Genomic DNA, 16,339 nt, shown 5'->3' with positions numbered 1-16,339 from the left:
TCTAAATGCTAATGAGGAGATAGAGAACACTCTGTGATCTTGTAAAGTGCTCACCCAGCAATTTGGCAAAAACAGAGTGTAAACATCATGCCTGGATACCTGCATTTGTTGGTCAAGGATCAATGCAGAAATGACCACCAGAGAGGCTGTGTTTGCCACCACAAAAAGAAACAGAATATTCAAACGTTTTTCTAGAAGTTTCAGATGTGTTGAACATAATACTAGGAAAACCAATATACTTATATCGATGATTATTTGTGGCAATAAACAAGGACAGGGGATTGAAATTATAATTCTCACAAACTTAAGCATATTATATAAAGACATAACTTGGTTCTATGGAAAATATTTGAGATAGGAATATGTGAACGGATCCAAATGATGTGAATAATAGCATCTGGATGCTTAGTTAGCAAATAAGGGAATCAGCAATACTATGTTTGACAGCTGCTGTGGTTTCCTGGATAGGAAAATCAACTTGGAATTGAGAAGTCTCTGTTTGATTCAATAAATGTTCATTGAGAGCATTCCCAGGTTCATCACAAATACAATGAGTGAACATTATAAAGTCATACCTAATCCCTAAAGTCTTCAGTGAAAGGATCCAGGCTGAATAGGTTTCTTAAGGCTCTGAAGAAGTATGCAAGATAATCAACCAACAGATTATTCACTTGAAAGCTAGAACAGAATTCTGTGTGATGACTTCTTTGAAAACTCACCTGCAAATTTTAGATATACCTCAAGTGTCGCAGAATCTCAGAGCTGGAAGCATCCTCAAGAGGTCACAAAAGGAAGTAACACTTGACATATAGCCATATATAAGTAAATCCACCTAGACAGAACAATTAGGAAATCATAAGGGACCCGGAACTGTGCAGAAATCAAGATGAGATGATTCCCAGAAGGAAGCAACAAAGATAAAATGCTGAGCTAGGATTACAAAATCAAAGTTAACCTCAAAACCATCACAGAAATATGTCCTCTTGGGAATGCTTGTAATTTCAATTCAGCATAACTTCTTTTGAATTTTTATTCATTAATGTCAAGCCTGGTTTTAAACTTAATGGCTAAGGGTCAAGTTCAGACACAAAAAGCATAGGCATGCAAGTAGATACAACCTGACGTGTTTATCTTTTCAGCGCACACTTTCTGCTGCAGGCGTGTGCCAGATGTAGCAGCAGCTGTAGGAAGTTGTTTATCTACCCTCTTGACCTTTGTGAAGTGTTAGGAGATGGTAAAAATCATGTTTTTAAATTATAGGCGTCTCCTTTTAAACCAGCATCTTCTTAGCATCAGTCAAAACACATCAATAAAGGCATAAGAAGGTCAAGAAGATACGATTGCATCCCAATGATATCTGTAAAAACATACTTCTGCAATGGTTTACAATGCAACAAGGGCTCTCTGCTTATTTCCAAATTCAGTTCATTTATTCAACATTCAGTAAATATTTATTGCACTTCTACTGTCTGCCAGGCACAATTAAAAACTGCAAATCAAATGAATTCTAATACCTGTAATATTTGTGTCTTGCCTGAATTTTTACAAATGTCATTTGTGCTTTGCAAATTTATCCTTTAAAATTTTCAAAATCTATTCATATTCCAAGGATGAAAGATGCCTCAAAATCTTTAGGTGTACTTATTAAGAAAACAGTATTGGGGGGCGGGGGCAGTTCACAGCCAAATGTAAAGATTTCAGAGGCAAATGCCACATCCTTCTTACAGAGAAGAGCACTTTGGCCAAGCTTCAGGGCCACACAGCTTCTGTACTGATGGGTCACCACTCAGTTCTGGAGGGATTACACTAAATGCAAGTGGGACTGATCTATCAACCTAATCACTCATGAGAAATAATAACAATGTCATTAGCTAAGTTTCCAAAACAACCTAGTTCCTGCTTGAAAGTCAATCCCTCAGAAGCATGCTAAGACTTACTTTTGTTATGACATTTGGATGAAGTCACAAAAGTTCCTTTGGTCTTTCTCTGTCAACGTCAACGTCCTCTGGGGAAACCAGTGTGGTGATATCAAAAAACAAAAGGAAACAAATCAGAGTCTCCAAAGAGAAAGACGCAAACAATAATTATTTTTAAGAAACGCAGTTAGTTTTTCATTTTGGCCAAGGAATAATTAGAAAATATACTGCTTTCCCCAAAAGGTCAGCTTACAACCAAAATCAAAATGTATTCTCATACTTCTTTCAATCACAGTTATTTATTTGCCAGAATTCTCCTAACCCAATAAAATATTTGTGAACATGGACATTCACATTAAACTATATTTAGACATATTTAGTATGTGTATATAATTTAATTATATAGGTACAGATAAATTCTTTGGGACTCTAAGTTAGAGAACTGACACAAAATTTTATTTGTCTTTGAGATGTGTACACATATGTGTGTCTATGCATGGCTGCGTGTGTGTGTTGGCAAGGATTGACAGATATGGCCCTTGCCTTCAAGGAGCTCTTAATCTAGTAGTTGCATGTTAAAGCTGGTTCACTTGACATGATTTTCTCTGACAATCTTTGTTTATATAGTAAAAGGCCATTCATTCACTGAGCAGTGATAGGGTGTAAGATTTTGAATTTTCATCTTTCACAATGGGCTGTCTTGTTTTCCATTCAGTTAGCCTTAAACTGAAATCAGCCTTAAAACTCTCTGAGACTCAACTTTTTGCTATCACTTCAACTTGCCTTAGAGAGATGACATAAGTCTTTCAAACCAACAATTTTTAAGCATTCTGTGGCAATGACAACCTGTTGGACTGAATTTCCAGTTGCGCAAATCGTAGCTGCTCCATCTGAGGGAATGACTGTGGTAGAACTAAAAGAAACATGAAATAAATTCTGAAAATATTTTCAGATGTCAAAGAATGAGACTATCATTCGATCATTCAATAAATATGGCCTAGATATCTACTTGGTGCTAGTTGTTGCACCAGAAAATTGCTTCCAAATGTCCTCTTCACTCACTTCAGAGCCACAGTAAATCATGATGACCAAGTCTTGGCCATGGTCATAGAAAAACAGCCCAAATTGCTGTCCTATGAATTTTTTCTTAGGATTCCTATGAGTGTGTTGATGGGGACAATGTTGAGTGTTACTGAAGGCAAAAAATATGTGTATGACTGGAGTGATATATAGACTATTCATATGGTGTGATTTATATAAATATGGTGTGATTTTAGAAAAAAGTTAATGGTCCCTATGACACCAAAAGCACAGACAACAAAAGAAGAAAATAAATAAACAGGACTATATCAAAAGTCCAAACATCCGTGCCAAAAGACACAATCAACAGAGTGAAAAGTCAAACCATGGAACAGAAGAAAATACCTGCAAATCATAGATCTGATAAGAGGTTATTATCTAGAATATACAAATAAATCCTACAACTCAACAACAAGAAACAAACAACCCAATTAAAAAATGGGCAAAGAATTTGAACAGACATTTCTCCAAAGGTGATGTACAAATGGCCAATAAGCATACGAAAAGATGCTCAGCCTCACTAACCATTAGAGAAATAGAAATCAAAACCACAATGAGATACCACTTTATACCCATTAGGATGGCTATCAAATAAACAGAAAATAACAAGTGTTGAAAAGGATATGGAGAAATTGGAATCTTTGTGCACCACTGATGGGAATGTAAAGTGGTTCATCCCTTACAGAAAATAATATGGTAGTTTTTCCAAAAAATGAAAAATAGAACTATCGTATGATCCAGCAATTCTACTTCCGGGTATATATTCAAAAGAATTGAGAGCAGGGTCTCAAATATTTTTATACCCACAACCATAGCAGCATTATGCACAATAGCCAAAATGTAGAAGCAACCCAAATGTCCATCAATGGATGAATGGATAAATAAAATGTGGTATATACATACAATAGAATAGTATTTAGCCTGAAAAAGGAAGAAAATTCTGACAGATATTATAACATGGATGAACCTTGAGGACATTATGCCAAGTGAAATACACTAGTCACAAAAAACAAATACCATATGATTCTACTTATGTGAGGTATCTAGAGTCATAGAGACAGAAAGCAGAATGGTGGTCTTCAGGAGCTGCAGGGTAGAGAGAAAAGGCAAGTTGTTGTTTAATGGGTATAGAGTTTCAGATCAGCAAGAATAAAGGAGTTCTGGAGATCTGTTTCACAATAATGTGAATATATTGAACACTACTGAACTGTACACTTAAAAAGTTAAGACGGTAAATTTTATGCTACATGTATTTTATCACAATTAAAAATAATGATAATAAGTGAATGATCCCAATGCAATTTTAGAAAGTTGATTTCTTTAAACAAATACTGTTCTCAATGTTTTTAAAGTCTGCTATGTATCAACTGGAGTCAACAGAGGGCCATCAACCCAAAGGGAATATGGAGTCCTAAATCTAAGACAAAGTCAGCAAGCATCTCTCCTCACAATTGATAATAGTAAAAATACCACATGACAGAAGGGATCTGGGAACAACTGATAATTGAATTATTCAGGGTTCACCAGAGAAGCAAAACCAATAGGATACATAAAGAGAGATTTATTTTAAGGAGATGGCTCACAACTGGCTCATAACTGTGAGGCTGGCAGGTCCAGAATCTATAGGGCAGGCTGCAGGTAGGAAATTCTGGCAAGAGTTGATGTTGTAGTCTTGAGTCCAAAGGCCAGAAACTTGGGCAGGGTTTCTATGTTACAGCCTCAAGGCAGAATTCCTTCCTCTTTAGGGGACCTCCATCTTTGGCTTTAAGACCTTTGACTGATTAGACAAGGCCCACCCCATCACAGAGGATAATCTGCTTATTCAACTTCTACTGATATAAAATGTTAATCTCACTTAATAAGAATAATCTCATTTAAATGTTAATCAGTTAAAACTTAATGTTAATCTCATCTAAAAAATACCGTCACAGCAACATCTACACTGGTACTGGACCAAACAACTGGTACTGTAACCTAGCTAAGCTCACAAATAAAATTAACCAACACAGTTATGACATAGATTTTCTTTTAAATGAACCTATCTGTATTTGTATAAGTGAATTTTTAATTCCAAGTAGTGAACTTGGGAAATTATACACTATTTCACTGATGCTTTCTTTGTTCTCTTTTGCTAAGTCTCTGTACAAGGCAGAGCCAAACCCAAGCAAAAAAAGAAAATTAATCTCTTTGCTTATAGTAATTTTTTAAAATAGCCAAAATGCTATTATTCAGTTTATTTAATTATTTCGTTAAAGTAACTTTGTTCCAAAGAAGTTGGGACCATTTTTAAAAATCAAATTCACTTTCAAAGTTGAAAATTTACCACCCTTGAGAATTTTTAAAAGCATGTGTCACTAGAAACCACTGCACAGGTGGCATTTAAAAAACTGATTCAAATATCAGCATCACTGGATTTAGTGTAACGCTCCCAAAGGTAAAATCTTCCAAAAGCTGCCCTCACTCTTCCAGATGTATAAGCTCTGGTCATTTATACTTAAACCTCTGAGCTAAATTGTAACTATGAAGTTGCAGTATTGGGAATTGTGATGTGAAAGAATATCATAATAACAAATATAAAAGACCTCAATCACCCTGTTCATGATAGGGAAAACTATCTATAGGAATGTGATTAAACAAATGATAGTACTAACTTAAACTGGATAGAATACTGTGTAGCTGTCTAGAATGGGATAGGCAGGGACAGGGAATGTACAGTCTCTATTCAGGCAGTGAAACTTCTAAGATTTATATGCAACTTTTGCATGCATGTTCACTTTTCTAGGGCAAGAGAGCCTAACTCTGAATCAATGTGTTATAACCCCTAAAAAAAGTTAGGAAACAGTGTAGCAGAAGAATATTTAATGCAATGGTAAAATGTTCAAGTTATATTGCTAAGTGAAAAGGCAAAATATTAAAGAGCTCATACAGTGAGCTCATACAGTACTTAAAACATTTCGATGTATGCTTTATAAGTAATAATGGAAAAATATACACCAAAATGTTAGTAGGAATAATCTCTGAGTAGTGGGATTACGTATAATTTTTGTTGTTATTGTCTTATTTTGTTTTGCTGTTGGCTTGTCTGTATTTTCTCAATTTTCTACAATGATATGTACTGCTTTTATAAAGAAGAAAAAGTAAAAATTTAAGTTGGAAATGGAAAGTTGGAGAATGATTTGTCAGTATGTCATCAACACAGATCAGACTACATGAGTTCTAATTCTAGTCAACTGATCCTTGTTGATATTAATAGTAGCTGTAATAATAATAAAGTAGCAATTATAATGATAATAATAACAAACCATTTTATAACAACCTCTGTAAATTATCCCCCTGTTACTTGATTGGGCCTGGTTTGTGTCTAAATATAAATCAATTCGCTGGCATTTGGGTTTATAAATTAGGTTAGTGTGAATGTAGTTGACACAAATCACTCTCCCTTGGTCAGTTCATCCATGTGTAGGAAGAAAATCAAATTTCTGAACTTGCAAAATTAAAATACCCATATAGTTATAGTTGTACCTGTGATTCTCTTATGATCCCTCAAGTTTGAAAAAGGTATAAGATACAGAAAATAATGGCAGTCTCTCTCAAAAGAATCAGATTCATGAATAGATAACTCCATTTTTATTTTTTTTAAGTTTCTGCTTTATAACAAACTGAATCAGTCATACATATACATCTGTTCCCACATCCCTTCCCTCCTGCATCTCCCTCCCTCCCACCCTCCCCATCCCACCCCTCCAGGCGGTCACAAAGCACCAAGCTGATCTCCCTGTGCTATGCGGCTGCTTCCCACTATCTATCTATCTTACGTTTGGTACTGTATATATGTCCATGCCTCTCTTTCGCTTTGTCACAGCTTACCCTTCCCCCTCCCCATATCCTCAAGTCCATTCTCAGGTAGGTCTGTGTCTTTATTCCTGTTTTACGCATAGGTTCTTCATGACAGTTTTTCTTCTTAAATTCCATATATATGTGTTAGCATACGGTATTTGTCTTTCTCTTTCTGACTTACTTCACTCTGTATGACAGATTCTAGGTCTATCCACCTCACTACAAATAGCTCAGTTTCGTTTCTTTTTATGGCTGAGTAATATTCCATTGTATATATGTGCCACATCTTCTTTATCCATTCATCCGATGATGGACACTTAGGTTGTTTCCATCTCTGGGCTATTGTGAATAGAGCTGCTATGAACATTTTGGTACATGTCTCTTTTTGAATTATGGTTTTCTCAGGGTATATGCCTAGTAGTGGGATTGCTGGGTCATATGGTAGTTCTATTTTTAGTTTTTTAAGGAACCTCCATACTGTTCTCCATAGTGGCTGTACCAATTCACATTCCCACCAGCAGTGCAAGAGGGTTCCCTTTTCTCCACACCCTCTCCAGCATTTATTGTTTCTAGATTTCTTGATGATGGCCATTCTGACTGGTGTGAGATGATATCTCATTGTAGTTTTGATTTGCATTTCTCTGATGATTAATGATGTTGAGCATTCTTTCATGTGCTTGTTGGCAGTCTGTATATCTTCTTTGGAGAAATGCCTATTTAAGTCTTCTGCCCATTTTTGGATTGGGTTGTTTGTTTTTTTGCTATTGAGCTGCATGAGCTGCTTGTAAACTTTGGAGATTAATCCTTTGTCAGTTGCTTCATTTGCAAATATTTTCTCCCATTCTGAGGGTTGTCTTTTGGTCTTGTTTATGGTTTCCTTTGCTGTGCAAAAGCTTTTAAGTTTTGTTAGGTCCCATTTGTTTATTTTTGTTTTTATTTCCATTACTCTAGGAGGTGGGTCCAAAAGGATCTTGCTGTGATTTATGTCATAGAGTGTTCTGCCTATGTTTTCCTCTAAGAGTTTGTTAGTTTCTGGCCTTACATTTAGGTCTTTAATCCATTTTGAGCTTATTTTTGTGTACGGTGTCAGGGAATGATCTAATCTCATACTTTTACATGTCCCTGTCCAGTTTTCCCAGCACCACTTATTGAAGAGGCTGTCCTTTCTCCACTGTACATTCCTGCCTCCTTTATCAAAGATAAGTTGACCATATGTGCGTGGGTTTATCTCTGGGCTTTCTATCCTGTTCCATTGATCTATCTTTCTGTTTTTGTGCCAGTACCACACTGTCTTGATTACTGTAGCTTTGTAGTATAGTCTGAAGTCAGGGAGCCTGATTCCTCCAGCTCCGCTTTTCGTTCTCAAGATTGCTTTGGCTATTTGGGGTCTTTTGTGTTTCCAAACAAATTTTGAAATTTTTTGTTCTAGTTCTGTGAAAAATGCCAGTGGTAGTTTGATAGGGATTGCATTGAATCTGTAGATTGCTTTGGGTAGTAGAGTCATTTTCACAATCTTGATTCTTCCAATCCAGGAGCATGGTATATCTCTCCATCTATTTGTATCATCTTTAATTTCTTTCATCAGTGTCTTATAATTTTCTGCATACAGGTCTTTTGTCTCCTTAGGTAGGTTTATTCCTAGATATTTTATTCTTTTTGTTGCAATGGTAAATGGGAGTGTTTCCTTCATTTCTCTTTCAGATTTTTCATCATTAGTGTACAGGAATGCCAGAGATTTCTGTGCATTAATTTTGTATCTTGCTACTTTACCAAATTCAGTGATTAGCTCTAGTAGTTTTCTGGTAGCATCTTTAGGATTCTCTATGTATAGTATCATGTCATCTGCAAACAGTGACAGCTTTACTTCTTCTTTTCCAATTTGGATTCTTTTTATTTCCTTTTCTTCTCTGATTGCTGTGGCTAAAACTTCCAAAACTAAGTTGAATAAGAGTGGTGAGAGTGGGCAGCCTTGTCTTGTTCCTGATCTTAGTGGAAACGGTTTCAGTTTTTCACCATTGAGGATGATGTTGGCTGTGGGTTTGTCATACAGGGCCTTTATTATGTTGAGGAAAGTTCCCTCTATGCCTACTTTCTGCAGGGTTTTTATCATAAATGGGTGTTGAATTTTGTCAAAAGCTTTCTCTGCATCTATTGAGATGATCATATGGTTTTTCTTCTTCAATTTGTTAATATGGTGTATCACATTGATTGATTTGCATATATTGAAGAATCCTTGCATTCCTGGAATAAAGCCCACTTGATGATGGTGTCTGATCCTTTTAATGTGCTGTTGGATTCTGTTTGCTAGTATTTTTTTGAGGATTTTTGCATCTATGTTCATCAATGATATTGGCCTGTAGTTTTCTTTCTTTGTGACATCCTTGTCTGGTTTTGGTATCAAGGTGATGGTAGCCTCATAGAATGAGTTTGGGAGTGTTCCTCCCTCTGCTATATTTTGGAAGAGTTTGAGAAGGATAGGTGTTAGCTCTTGTCTAAATGTTTGATAGAATTCACCTGTGAAGCCATCTGGTCCTGGGCTTTTGTTTGTTGGAAGATTTTTAATCACAGTTTCAATTTCAGTGCTTGTGATTGGTCTATTCATATTTTCTATTTCTTCCTGATTCAGTCTCGGAAGGTTGTGCATTTCTCAGAATGTGTCCATTTCTTCCAGGTTGTCCATTTTATTGGCATAGAGTTTCTTGTAGTAATCTCTCATGATCTTTTGTATTTCTGCAGTGTCAGTTGTTACTTCTTCTTTTTCATTTCTAATTCTATTGATTTGTGTCTTCTCCCTTTTTTTCTTGATGAGTCTGGCTAATGGTTTATCAATTTTGTTTATCTTCTCAAAGAACCAGCTTTTAGTTTTATTGATCTTTGCTATCATTTCCTTCATTTCTTTTTCATTTATTTCTGATCTGATCTTTATGATTTCTTTCCTTCTGCTAACTTTGGGGTTTTTTTGTTCTTCTTTCTCTAATTGCTTTAGATGCAGGGTCAGGTTGTTTACTCGAGATGTTTCCTGTTTCTTAAGGTGGGATTGTATTGCTATAAACTTCCCCCTTAGAACTGCTTTTGCTGCGTCCCATAGGTTTTGGGTCGTCGTGTCTCCATTGTCATTTGTTTCTAGGTATTTTTTTTATTTCCTCTTTGATTTCTTCAGTGATCACTTTGTTATTAAGTAGTGTATTGTTTAGCCTCCATGTGTATTTTTTACAGATCTTTTCCTGTAATTGATGTCTAGTCTTATAGCATTGTGGTCGGAAAAGATACTTGATACAATTTCAATTTTCTTAAATTTACCAAGGCTTGATTTGTGGCCCAAGATATGATCTATCCTGGAGAATGTTCCATGAGCACTTGAGAAAAGTGTGTATTCTATTGTTTTTGGATGGAATGTCCTATAAATATCAATTAAGTCCATCTTGTTTAATGTATCATTTAAAGCTTGTGTTTCCTTATTTATTTTCATTTTGGATGATCTGTCCATTGGTGAAAGTGGGGTGTTAAAGTCCCCTACTATGAATGTGTTACTGTTGATTTCCCCTTTTATGGCTGTTAGTATTTGCCTTATGTATTGAGGTGCTCCTATGTTGGGTGCATAAATATTTACAATTGTTATATCTTCTTCTTGGATCGATCCCTTGATCATTATGTAGTGTCCTTCTTTGTCTCTTCTAATAGTCTTTATTTTAAAGTCTATTTTGTCTGATATAAGAATTGCTACTCCAGCTTTCTTTTGATTTCCATTTGCATGGAATATCTTTTTCCATCCCCTTACTTTCAATCTGTATGTGTCTCTAGGTCTGAAGTGGGTCTCTTGTAGACAGCATATATATGGGTCTTGTTTTTGTATCCATTCAGCCAATCTGTGTCTTTTGGTGGGAGCATTTAGTCCATTTACATTTAAGGTAATTATTGATATGCATGTTCCTATTCCCATTTCCTTAATTGTTTTGGGTTCGTTATTGTAGGTATATTCCTTCTGTTGTGTTTCTTGCCTAGAGAAGTTCCTTTAGCATTTGTTGTAAAGCTGGTTTGGTGGTGTTGAACTCTCTCAGCTTTTGCTTGTCTGTAAACGTTTTAATTTCTCCATCAAATCTGAATGAGATCCTTGCTGGGTAGAGTAATCTTGGTTGCAGGTTTTTCTCCTTCATCACTTTAATTATGTCCTGCCACTCCCTTCTGGCTTGTAGAGTTTCTGCTGAGAGATCAGCTGTTATCCTGATGGGGATTCCCTTGAGTGTTATTTGTTGTTTTTCCCTTGCTGCTTTTAATATGATTTATTTGGGTTTAATTTTTGACAGTTTGATTAATATGTGTCTTGGCGTATTTCTCCTTGGATTTATTCTGTATGGGACTCTCTATGCCTCCTGGACTTGATTAACTATTTCCTTTCCTATATCAGGGAAGTTTTCAACTATAATCTCTTCAAATATTTTCTCAGTCCCTTTCTTTTTCTCTTCTTCTTCTGGAACCCCTATAATTCGAATGTTGGTGCGTTTAATGTTGTCCCAGAGGTCTCTGAGACTGTCCTCTGTTCTTTTCATTCTTTTTTCTTTATTTTGCTCTGCAGCAGTTATTTCCACTATTTTATCTTCCACCTCACTTATCCGTTCTTCTGCCTCAGTTATTCTGCTATTGATCCCATCTAGAGTATTTTTTGTTTCATTTACTGTGTTTTTAATCGATGCTTGATTCATCTTTAGTTCTTGTAGGTCCTTGTGAACTGTTTCTTGCATTTTGTCTATTCTATTTCCAAGATTTTGGATCTTGGAAATAGAATCTTGGATCATCTTTACAATCATTATTCTGAATTCTTTTTCAGGTAGACTGCCTATTACCTTTTCATTTGTTAGGTCTGGTAAGTTTTTATCTTGCTCCTTCACCTGCTGTGTGTTTTTCTGTCTTCTTATTTTGCTTATCTTACTGTGTTTGGGGTCTCCTTTTTGCAGGCTGCAGATTCGTAGTTCCCGTTGTTTTTGGTGTCTGTCCCCAGTGGCTAAGGTTGTTTCAATAGGTTGTGTAGGCTTCCTGTTGGGGGGGACTAATGCCTGTGTTCTGGTGGTTGAGGCTCGATCTCGTCTTTCTGGTGGACAGGTCCACGTCTGGTGGTGTGTTTTGGGGTGACTGTGGCCTTATTATGTTTTTAGGCAGCCTCTCTGCTAATGGATGGTGTTGTGTTCCTGTCTTGCTAGTTGCTTGGCATAGGGTGACCCGCACTGTAGCTTGCTGGTCGTTGAGTGAAGCTGGGTGCTGGTGTTGAGATGGAGATCTCTGGGAGATTTCTGCCGCTTCATATTATGTGTAGCTGGGAGGTCTCTTGTGGATCCGTGTCCTGATATCGGCTCTCCCACTTCAGAGGCACAGCACTGACTCCTGGCTGCAGCACCAAGAGCCTTTCATCTGCTATATATCAGGCATTGTCCGTGACACTTGAGATCCAACAGCAATCCAAAGAGACAATGATGCTCCCCCAAGTGGCCTGGTATTCTCTCCAGGGTCTGAAGCTCCGGAGTAAGGTTGGAGATCGCCGCTAGCCTGCTGGCCTGTAAACCGGGGCTCCCAGCCTTCGCTTCGCCTCGCCTCGCCTCGCCTCCCCCGGACTGTGTAGCTTAAACCCTTAACTCCATTTTTAAACTGTGTATCTCTTTCTAACTTTTTCTTAAAATGTTGGTATTATCACCTATCTGCTAGCAAATATTAGCAGCTAACAAAACAAATGATAAAATGGCAAATAAATATTAATAAACAATACCTAGTTCAATAGCTCATTGTTATTTTTTCACAGACAATAATGTTTTAGGTTCTGCATCAGTTTGGGACCTCCAGGAAATGGGACTTACAGGAAACGGGACTTCCAGGAAACAGAAACATAACAGATTTACTGGGGGAAATGTTTATGAAGGACAAAGGGGAGTGGGGGCAGGAGTAGCCCAAGAGCAACTCAGACCGTGTTTCTAGAGAGGGAGGGAAGGAGGACATGGTACAAGAGCCTCAGACTGCAGTGACCTTTGTGAAGGTCTCAGCCAGACTTGTGGGCGCCTCAGAGAGACTACTGCCCATTAAGAAGTTTCACATTGAACAAAAATAGCCCAGCTCTAGTACCTCCATTATGCCCAGCCATTAGCTGGGGAGAACGTGGCCTCAGGGTGAAGGCCAGAGCAGACCCCAAAGGTGCAAGAGCTGACAGCTCACCATTTCTCTGCAGCAGGCTCTCTCTCGAAGGGAGAGCTGAGTGTCATATTTAGGTCGTTGCCACAGGTTGATTTGTTTTATAATCATACATGTAGATTTATTTTTTGCTACTAAAATTGTTCTTTGTTCTTGTGTTGGAATTAAATATACCATTCTGCCCCCATGTCCCAAAAAAGAGCATGATATTTCCTAATTGAAGTCTACAACAACTATGATTTCCAGGTGTGTTACCACTTTAACAATTTTCAGACTCTATTCTGATTTCAAGTCAGAAGATTTAGACTCAAATCCTAGCTTCATCACTTTCTACCTATAATGTCTTGAGCAAGACACCTGACCTTGCTGAACCTCAGTTTCCTTATCTCTAAGGTGGGAATATCCATGCCTTACTCCAGAGGATTGTTTTAAAGACTAAATATAATAACATACGTGAAACCCCCTGGCATATAGAAAGTGCTCAATAAATGTTTGTTTTTAGAATGGAAAACAACAACACTAACAGGTACTATTGCATGTAGCTTGTCAACATTACCTTACTTTACCTGGACAAGTTACTTAACTCTTACAAGCCTCAGTTTCCTCATCTATAAAATAGAATAATAGTTCTCCCTATGGCACTGAGTTACTGAAATGATTAGATGAAATAATGTAAAGAGAGGATTTATCACATTACCTGACACACAAGAAGTCCTCAGCAAATGGGATTAGTAAATAATTAGGATTACTTACTATCAGTAATTCATTTTCATTTTAAAGTTCAGAAAAATTCAATTCATTATATTATAAATTACATGACAATCTTAGTCTCATAGGAACTAATAATATCTCAATTGTTATTCTCAGACTTGACATTTCCTTTGAAGTAAGTGCACACAAATACCCCTACTGTCGGCCCTTGGTATCTGTGGGTTTCACGGATTGACTGAATCCACAGATCAGAGGGCTGACTGTATTAATTGTATGACACCATTTTATATGTAAGGGACCTGAACATCTGAGGATTCTGGTATCCACAGGGACCCCTGGAACCAATCCCCCACAGATACTGAGGGACACTGTACTTGCCAAAGATGACCCAGTGCTGTAAGATAATAACTAGACAGAGATAACAAGCAGCCTTCCTTTCTTGATCATCTGTTTTCAAATTCACTCCTCTGACAGAAAGACATGCTTGGTTTTTTCCACATAGATTTTGACATCTGTTAGTCATGGATTGTTATTATTACCATTAAAAATAATAACAACAATGACATATTTTTTTACCTGAAAGCCTCCATTTCTTTTAGGTATTTTTCTCTAGTTTTGGAGCTTCAGCTGGACGTTTAAAACATAAATTGGATCTATTTTTCCTTCTGTTCATCTATCAATTTTCCCCTGCCAGTTTATCACTTGAAACTTCAGAGAGTTAGGGACAGGGGAATATTGGGGATAGGGGACAGAATGGTTTAAAATAAAGACTATAGAAACATATATTCTATAATCACTTGAAAGTAGGATGAGGATAGAACAGGAAATAGCAATGGAAGCTTCCAAAGCCAGAACTACAAACTTTCACGTTAACCACTGAGTCCTGGAAAATGAAAGATGGTTATAGATAAGTCATGTTTTTTTCCATGTATTTCACAGATTTACAGTTCCAGACTTCACATGGCTAGTAGACCAGACGAGGCTAGTCTCTAGACCCCAGGGGGAAAGCCTTTCTTTCAAAATTGGAAAAAAACAAAAAACAAAAACAAAGGAAATCTCATTATGTTCAGTCTTTAAGCTCTTGGGTAAAATTGTCAATAAAACATGCTTGTTCCTGATAAGGAAATCAATTTGATTAAAAGTGCACTAAGACCATAAGTTTTTCCCTCCTAGAGCCAGTAAGCCATCACCCCTTAGTGAGTAATGATTTTCCACACTAATCAACAGAGCTTAAATACAGTAACTAACTCAAACATAAGCCTTTTATTAAATTAGTTATTGATTCAAAAATCTATTACTCAAAATCTAGATTTTCAAATTTTTATTCCAAGTGTATAATTTTCCACCATCACACACACCAAGAATTCAGAAATATGGATCACCGTTGACAAACATGCAACAGAATTATACCATTACAAAGCATAGATAATTTTTCATGAAGAGTCAGGACTCGTCTTTCATTCCACACCACAGTCTATGAAATGCAATTACCTGGCCCTCTGTCTCAGATAGATAATAAGAATGTGGGCTTTGTCTCCAGACATAAAAAAGAAAAAGAAGCAGCTAGAACTACAGAGGTTGATGCAAGTTTAAAAACACAAGCACAACTCGTGATAGAAGTCGACTTGATGAGCAGAAGAAGCCACAGTTGGTTTGAGTGACTGCCAGATGTGTATCATTCTTTCATTCTATTATCAGACATTTATGGTATGCCAACTGTATGCCAAGCTCATGTGGAGCCGGACAGTGTTAACCACAGTGCAGAGTTTCAGGCAACCCCCAAAAACTATCATTCAAGTAACCAGTGTGCTGCTGATAACTAGTTTGATTCATGGTAACTGGTCCCTGGGATTTTTCTGCTGTAAAGTGTCAAAAAATAGGTCACTGCCCTCCAAGCCCCCCCATATCTCAGATGATAAAATTTACTTCAAGATTTCTGTGGTTTAGATTTCTTTCAGGTACAAATTGAAGATCTAAACCAGATGTTTTTCTATCAAGGACAAAGAAACAAAGCTAAATGAAATATAGCAATTTTTTGCCTTATCTATCTCATCCCTACATGCAGATTCCTAGTGTGCATAAAATTCCCAACATAAGTCACTTGACCCTCTCTTCTAAGTCATGTCCTGACTGTAAAGAAAAAAAAAAAAAAGAGCAAATCTAGTGAGAGGTAGGAGGTAGGTTAGGTACAGAGCACACCACTCAGAGAGCTAAGGATTCAATGCAATTTTGTTGTTGAAGCTTGGCATCTACAGTACAGGCATGGGAGGAGGTAGGATTCCTGGTGGTCATGGTGCACCCCCAGGTCCCAGCATGAACATAATTACAGGAGCTGTAAAGTCACAGGAAAACGTTTGCTATTCTGGAAAGCCTCGCTCATCTTGGCATTTCAACAAACCCTAGTATATGTTTGCTTCCCTTTTATGGAAACAGCATAATGCTCTTAGCCACAAGTCATTAAGAGACCACAGAGGACAATTTTAGTGTCAGTTTTCATTTTCATCCCAATGACCCTCATTCTTGTCATCTTTATACATCAATTACCCACTCAATTCCTTCTGCCCGTCAGATCAGGAAAAGCAATTCCCTGGAGGAAACTGAAGGAAAAGCAAAACTGATAGGGC

General features: G+C 37.1%; 1 long non-coding RNA gene across 1 annotated transcript in view; it reads right to left on the bottom strand.

Annotated features, from left to right (window-relative positions):
* Positions 1-742: 742 nt before the first annotated feature.
* LOC132484423 (uncharacterized) overlaps positions 743-16,339 on the bottom strand; it is a 79,285-nt gene continuing 63,688 nt past the window's right edge. The window contains exons 2-3 of the long non-coding RNA XR_009531189.1: positions 1,938-2,005; positions 743-832 (exon numbers count right to left, since the gene is read on the bottom strand). This is a non-coding gene — a long non-coding RNA (uncharacterized LOC132484423). The remainder of the gene's footprint in view (positions 833-1,937; positions 2,006-16,339) is intronic.

The sequence above is a fragment of the Mesoplodon densirostris genome, chromosome 1, assembly GCF_025265405.1.
Source record: "Mesoplodon densirostris isolate mMesDen1 chromosome 1, mMesDen1 primary haplotype, whole genome shotgun sequence".
NCBI lineage: Eukaryota > Metazoa > Chordata > Mammalia > Artiodactyla > Ziphiidae > Mesoplodon > Mesoplodon densirostris.
The sequence above is the reverse complement of the archived record's forward strand: the minus strand, read 5'-3'. Positions and strand labels throughout refer to the sequence as shown.